Here is a 7,335-nt window from a genome sequence, read left to right as displayed (position 1 = left end):
GGATTTTGTTCTCACCATGTGCAAGGTGTATTGTATGCGCACAGCTGGTGGTCATCTTTGGTGCCAGTGCTTCCCCCACCTAAGCGGTTGTGTTTTGTGGGAGGACATTGTATTCCTAGATTTGTCCCCTAATGAAGACCTGGGTCTTGGGACCTACAGGACTCTCTGGAGGGGGAAGGGCACCGTAGGGGAAGATTTGGCTGGTGTCCTCTGTCTTGCATTTTGTGGAGGACACCAAAGAGGTTCTGCAGGTGTTGAATCTTCTTAAGGGGATTCAGACAGTGTCCCGTTCCTTTCCCATGTATCAGGATCTCCAGTGTTTGACTCCAGATGCCTTTTTGGCTGTTGAAGTCTCAGCTTTATCCTATTTCTTTTTTTCCAAATCGTTATTCATTTTAACATATACATCAAGTGTACATTAAAATATGAACACAACATATTACATTATCACTTGATAATTCCATAACAATATATACCTAAAAGATTTATATCCCACCCCATCTCGTATCTTTACATGAATAATATAATTCCTATGTATATTAATCAATTAAATTATGCACATATATATTAAATTATCATAACCCACCCATCCCCCCATTCTTTCAATTATATAAGGAAAAAGAATAATAAATTAACATTAATCATTATGATAATTTATTATTGGCCTCCACACATCTTTAAATCTATTAAAATGACCATTTTGTATTGCAAGTAAATGTTCCATTTTGTACAGATGACACACTGAGTTCCAGCAGAAGCTGTAATTTAGTCTAGAACAATTTTTTTGTTGTATCCCTACTCCTGTAAGGATCATCAAAAGCTTATTATTTACTGCAGATATTTGGCTTTTATTTCTCATACACATTCCAAATAAAACTATCATATGACAATGCCACATGATTTTCCATAAAGAGGTTAACTTGATCCCATATTGATAACCAAAATGCCTGAATAAATGGACAATAAAATAAAAGATGATCCAGAGTTCCAACTTCAATTTTACAATGCCAGCACCTATTAAACTTAGAGCAATCTAATTTTTGTAATCTAGTAGGGGTCCAGAATGCTCTATGCAACAAAAAGAACCATGTTTGTCTAATAGATGCTGACATCGTACCTTTAATTCTCCAAGACCAAATACGTGGCCATTGAGATGCATTAATCTGATGCTTAATCTCAATGCTCCAAATATCCCTTAATCCATTTTTAGGTTTCTTATTCAAATAATTAGATAAAATTTTATACCACTTTTTATCCTATTTCTAAGCATGAAGAGGATTCTTTTTAGTCTTTGATTGTGGATGCTGTGGTTTCTGCCATTTCCAAGAGGCAAACTGTTCCGTTGGAGGGGGGTTCAGCCCTGAGGGACCTCCAGGACCAGAGGAGATGGGGTTGAAACAAGTTACCAGATGATGGGGTCCACCTTGGGGTTTAGTGCCCAAGAAAAGGACCTTGGTGTCATTGTAGACTACGATGAAACCTACACAATGTACAGCGGCAACCAAAAAAAAACCAAGATGCAGTGCAGCATCTCATTTTAATCAGCACACTGCCCCACCCCCATTTAAATAATATCTCATGGCTATTCTTAACCCCACCCTCTATTTGAAGAATTATTACATTAGAAACATAGAAGATGATGGCAGAAAAGGGCCACGGCCCAATAAGTCTGCCCACTCTAATGACCCTCCCCCTTATTTCTTCCTTGAAGTTATCCCACATCCTTATCCCATTTTCTTTTAAAATCCAGCACGCTGCTGGCCTCAATTACCTGCAGTGGAAGACCATTCCAATGATCAAACACTCTTTCAGTGAAGAAATCCTTCCTGGTGTCGCTATGAAATCTCCCACCCCTGAGTTCCAACAGATCTCAGTCATGTCTCCCCTCTACGTTCCTTGAGTGAATATAGCTGCAACTTACCCATCCGTTCCTCATATGGGAGATCCTTGAGTCCTGAGACCATCCTGATGGCCATTAGCTGAACAGACTCAATTCTCAGCACATCCTTTTGGCAAATTTTGGTTTCTACACGAGCTCATGGAGATTCTAAGTATATGAAGTCCAAGAAGAGCCGATAAGACCAGGTCTTCAAACCAAACTCATAACAGAATTGCCGCTGCTGGATCAGACCAGTGGTCTATCGTGCTCAGCAGTCCACTCACGCAGCACCCTTAGGTCAAAGTCCAGTGCCCTAACTGAGACTAGCCTTACCTGCATATGTTCTGGTTCAGCAGGAACTTGTCTAACTTTATCTTGAATCCCTGGAGGGTGTTTTCCTCTATAACAGCCTCTGGAAGAGCGTTCCAGTTTTCCACCACTCTCTGGGTGAAGAAGAACTTCCTTATGTTTGTACGGAATCTATCCCCTTTTAACTTTAGAGAGTGCCCTCGTGTTCTCTCTACCTTGGAGAGGGTGAACAACCTGTCTTTATCTACCAAGTCTATTCCCTTCATTATCTTGAATGTTTCAATCATGTCTCTTCTTTTCAAGGGAGAAGAGGCCCAGTTTCTCTAATCTCTCACTACAGCAACTCTTCCACCCCTTAACCATTTTAGTTGCTCTTCTCTGGACCCTTTCAAGTAGTACTGTGTCTTTCACGTACGGCGACCAGTGCTGAACACAAGTATTCCAGGTGAGGGTGTACTATGGCCTGGTATAGCTGCATGATAACCTCCGATCTGTTCGTGATCCCCTTCTTAATCATTCCTAGCATTCTGTTTGCTCTCTTCGCCACTGCCGCCACACATTGCGCGGACAGCTTCATTGACTTGTCGACCATTATTCCCAAGTCTCTTTCCTGGGGGCTCTCTCCAAGTACACCGGACATCCTGTATTTGTGTATAAGATTTTTGTTTACCGACGTGCATCACCTTATACTTATCCACATTAAACCTCATTTGCCATATCGCAGCCATTTCTCGAGCGTGTTTGTCACATTACAGATCTTCGCAATTCTGCGTCTTCACTACTCTGAATAGCTTTGTATCGTCTGCAAATTTAATGGCAACCATGTATATTGAACATACATAAAATTCATATGACTCAACACGGGCCATGTTTCAGTTAAAGTCTACCTTGGAAGTCCTTATGAATGAAACACCAGATCACATATTTAAAAAGTAACAAAGGAATAAACTGAAGTGAAAAAGTTTTTACCCTCCCCCCCTTCCATTCTGAATTCCCCTATTATAGCAGTATGTCACATTGAACTACAACCATAAAATTTACCTAGCAATATTTTTAGTAGGTTGCCAAAGGACCACCAGGCTTCAGTTCCACTAGTCTTTAGTTTGCTAATTATCAAACATTGCCCCCCTTTTATCAAGCTGCGTTAGAAGTTTTTATTGTTATACACTGCGGTGAAATCTCTGACGCAGATAGGAATTCTCATGAGCGTCTGCAGCGGCTGGCTATTTTTTAAAAAAATTTTAAAAACCTAATGCGGCTTGATAAGAGGGCCATGGTTAGAGCAGCCAGCTGAGGACTAGGGAATACAGGGCTCAAATCCCACTAATGCTGCTTGAGATCTTGGGCAAGTCACTTAAAACTCTATGGCCTCAGATACAAAACCTAAAAAGCCCTCCAGGGACATGAAAAATACCTACTGTACTTGAATGTAACTTACCTTGGGCCATTACTGAGAAAGATATGATTTAAATTCATTACCAAGCATAGTGTGAACTTACTGTAAATAAAACAAAACACTACAAATGTCACTCAGGACCTACTGAAGAATTCCAACATACCATAATAGCAGTAACTTCCTCAAGTCGTAGAAGCACATACCTAGAAAAAGACAGAACCCAAAAACACTGTAGTGACCATTTACATCGATAGTTCTGTTAGAAAACCAAACAAGGTCCAATGGAAGAGAGCAGAGTGCGCCTGGTCTTTAAAACCCCACGTTATTAGCAACCAAACAAACACAATGCATACAATAGTCTACCTCCCATGGCCACCCCCAACCACTGCATTGCTTCTTTAAACAAGCAGCAGCAATGATAATACAGCCTACCTCATGTGGCCTTCTGTGGGGCCACAACCGCAGCTTCTCCATGGACAGTGATCTTGCTAGCCACACATGTGATATCATGGATGATGACACTGACTCGGAATTATGGCCAGCTCAGAAAGCTCTGGAAAGCTTATTGCACATGAGTAGCCCATTCCTGCCAATGTACCTACTGTATATACACCATACCTTCCCCCCCCTCCCCCCTGTTTTATTTTGTCCTCGGTAGCAGTATGATCTATTATTTCCTTTGTTCATATCACAATTTCATTTTTGTCAAATTCAACTTCACATCTTTAAAATGGCAGAGAAAAAGCTGGGTTTCAAACGGTGCGCCAATTGTTCGCACAAAATGTCAGTAACGGACTCTCACACGCTGTCTGGGAGCGGCTCGGGACTGGTCAAAACTGCAGCCCAAAGCTCTTAAGACTCCGTTTATTGAAATTAAAAGATTACATCTGGCAGCAGAGTGCCTCAGAATCTCAGCCTCCCTCTAAAAAGAAGAGGCTTTCTTCTCACCCTCCATCAGATACACTTTTAATTTATAACAGTTTATTGAAGGAATATACAAGTATACAAAAATATAATACAAATTTAACTCGTAACAATTATGTTCATAAAAATATTTGTCATAGTTTTATTATTCCTCTAAAATATATTTCCATATTATCTACAATAAACCTTAATGGCGGTACTCGAGGGAGTGCATAGGCGGGCGACTAAACTGATAAAAGGTATGGAAAAATTTTCATACGCTGACAGGTTAAAAATGCTGGGGATGTTCTCCCTGGAGAAGAGGAGACTTAGAGGGGACATGATAGAGACCTTCAAAATCCTTAAGGGCATAGAGAAAGTAAATAAGGACAGATTCTTCAAACTGTGGGGAGCCACAAGCACTAGGGGGTCACTCGGAGAAATTGAAAGGGGACAGGTTTAGAACAAATGCTAGGAGGTTCTTTTTTACCCAGAGGGTGGTGGACACATGGAACATGCTTCCGGAGGATGTGATAGGCCAGAACTCTGTACAGGGGTTCAAGGAGGGTTTGGATAGGTTCCTGGAGGATAAGGGGATAGAGGGGCACAGATAGAACTTGAGGTAGGTTATAGGAATGGTCAGAGACCACTTCACAGGTTGCGGACCTGATGGGCCGCCGCGGGAGCGGACCGCTGGGCGAGATGGACCTCTGGTCTGACCCAGTGGAGGCAACTTCTTATGTTCTTAATACATACATTCCCTCCTCCCATCCCTACCCCTTTTAATTATATGTAATTTTTTAATTAAAGAAATAAAATAACACAAAAACTAACCCCCTCCCCCCCCAAACCAAATGGAAGTTGACAAAAAGAAAGAACTGCAATTTTAAATAAATAATCATAGCTTCAATGTAAATCATTAAACTTGTCTTCGGTGAAAGATTTTGAATATACGGATCCCAAATTTCCATAAACATACGAATTTTCCTAGCCGAACGCCTAACTTCCCAAGTCTCAAATAACAATAGACGATGAAATTGGTTCCTCCAATGCCAGAAAGCATGAGTTAAAGTACCAGGATCTTTATCACACTTAATACAATTGAGGAAATAACCAAACCTTACCTTACATCACAGTGCATAGGTTGATTGGAATGGCAACCATAACAGCTCGTCTTTACAGCGACCTGGACGTCCGTACACACATTTACAAAACATTACTGCTTCGACCAAGTTTCCAATTTTGGTTCTGCAGTACTTCATTCATCCTTGTGCTGTGACAACTCTCCACCTCCTTCTCGGGTAACACTTGCTATTATATAACGGAAATTAATTTGTAGCAAACTGTTAAGTCTCAAAGTTTGGGAGTCCACAAGAGTGTGGCTAGCAAGATCACTGTCCATGGAGAAATGTAAGTTTCCTTACCTCTAACTGTAGTTCTTCGTGGATAGTTGATCTTCTAGCTACACAACCCTCCCACCCTCCCTAGTTGTTGCATGCTACAAATGTAATTGAGACGGGGGTGTATATACAGTAGGTACAGTGATGGGAATGGTCTACTTATGCGCAGTAAGCTTTCTGAGCGGCCATAATTCCAGTTCAGTGCTATCATCTATGATGTCACCACGAGTGTGGCTAGAAGATCAACTCCTCCACAAGATAACTACAGTTACAGGTAAGGAAACTTGCATTTTCGGTCCGCACAGCTGCCAGTCACGCCCCCTCCTACGTCCTCTTCCGGTTCTGGGGCAGAGCCAGTAGCTGATCATACCGAGGCTCCCAGTGTGGTTGGCGGGAGAGTGAGGCAGTCTGTTTTGCCGCTGCTCGTGTAAAGAAGCAGCGGAAATGGCCAGGATGGTGTTGAGAGGGAAGGGCTGCAGTCCTGAATTGCTGCGCTAGGTCCTCAGAAGAGCAGCTGCACAGCTTAGAGGGGACATTGCTGCCAGGTACACGTGGCCTGAATTCCTCCATTTCCCCCAGGTACGTTAGATAGATTGTGAGCCCAACAGGACAGATAGAGAAAATACTTGAGTATCTGATTGGTACACCGCTTGGATTACCTTGATAGGTGGTATATACTACAACTTTTAATTGTTTCTATAGCGCTACCAGACATAACGCAACGCTGTACAGAGTCACAAAGAAGACAGTCCCTGCTCGAAAGAGCTTACAATCTAAACAGACAAGACAAATGGGATGTCATGGATACAGTTAAGGGGAAGGGTTAATCTGCTGGCTGGGTTGGAGGGCAGAGGGGAGTACAGGACAATCGAGCCATTGTGACATCACTGATGAGGTTGGCTCTTATTGGTGGAATGAGGCATTATGACATCACAATCTCAGCTCTGCTTCCCAAAGACTAGAACTCTTCACACTACTACTATGAATTATTTCTGTAGCGCTACCAGACGTACGCAATGCTGTACAGAGTCACAAAGAAGACAGTCCCTGCTCCAAAGAGCTTACAATTGAAACAGCCAAGACAAATGGGATGTCATGGATACAGTTAAGGGGTTGGGTTGGCTGGGCTGGGTTGGTGGGCAGAGGAGTAGGGTTATGGATTGAAGGCTATATCAAAAAGGTGGGTTTTCAGCCTGCTTTTAAACAAGGGAAGGGGCTTGGCGGAGAAACTCAGCTAGATGAAAGGAACAAAGTCTGGAATTGGCAGCGGAGGAGAAGGGTACAGCTAAGAGCAGCTGATCTGAGGAACAGAGTTCTCCGGGAGGTGAATAAGGAGAGAGATTGAGGGGCAGCCGAATGAACACACTTGAACTGTATGCAAAGGCGGATAGGGAGCCATTGAAGGAGAGGGGTGACGCGAGTGGAGTGAGGTTGGTAGAAGATGAGTC

The sequence above is a fragment of the Geotrypetes seraphini genome, chromosome 16 (assembly GCF_902459505.1).
Source record: "Geotrypetes seraphini chromosome 16, aGeoSer1.1, whole genome shotgun sequence".
Lineage (NCBI taxonomy): Eukaryota > Metazoa > Chordata > Amphibia > Gymnophiona > Dermophiidae > Geotrypetes > Geotrypetes seraphini.
The sequence above is the reverse complement of the archived record's forward strand: the minus strand, read 5'-3'. Positions refer to the sequence as shown.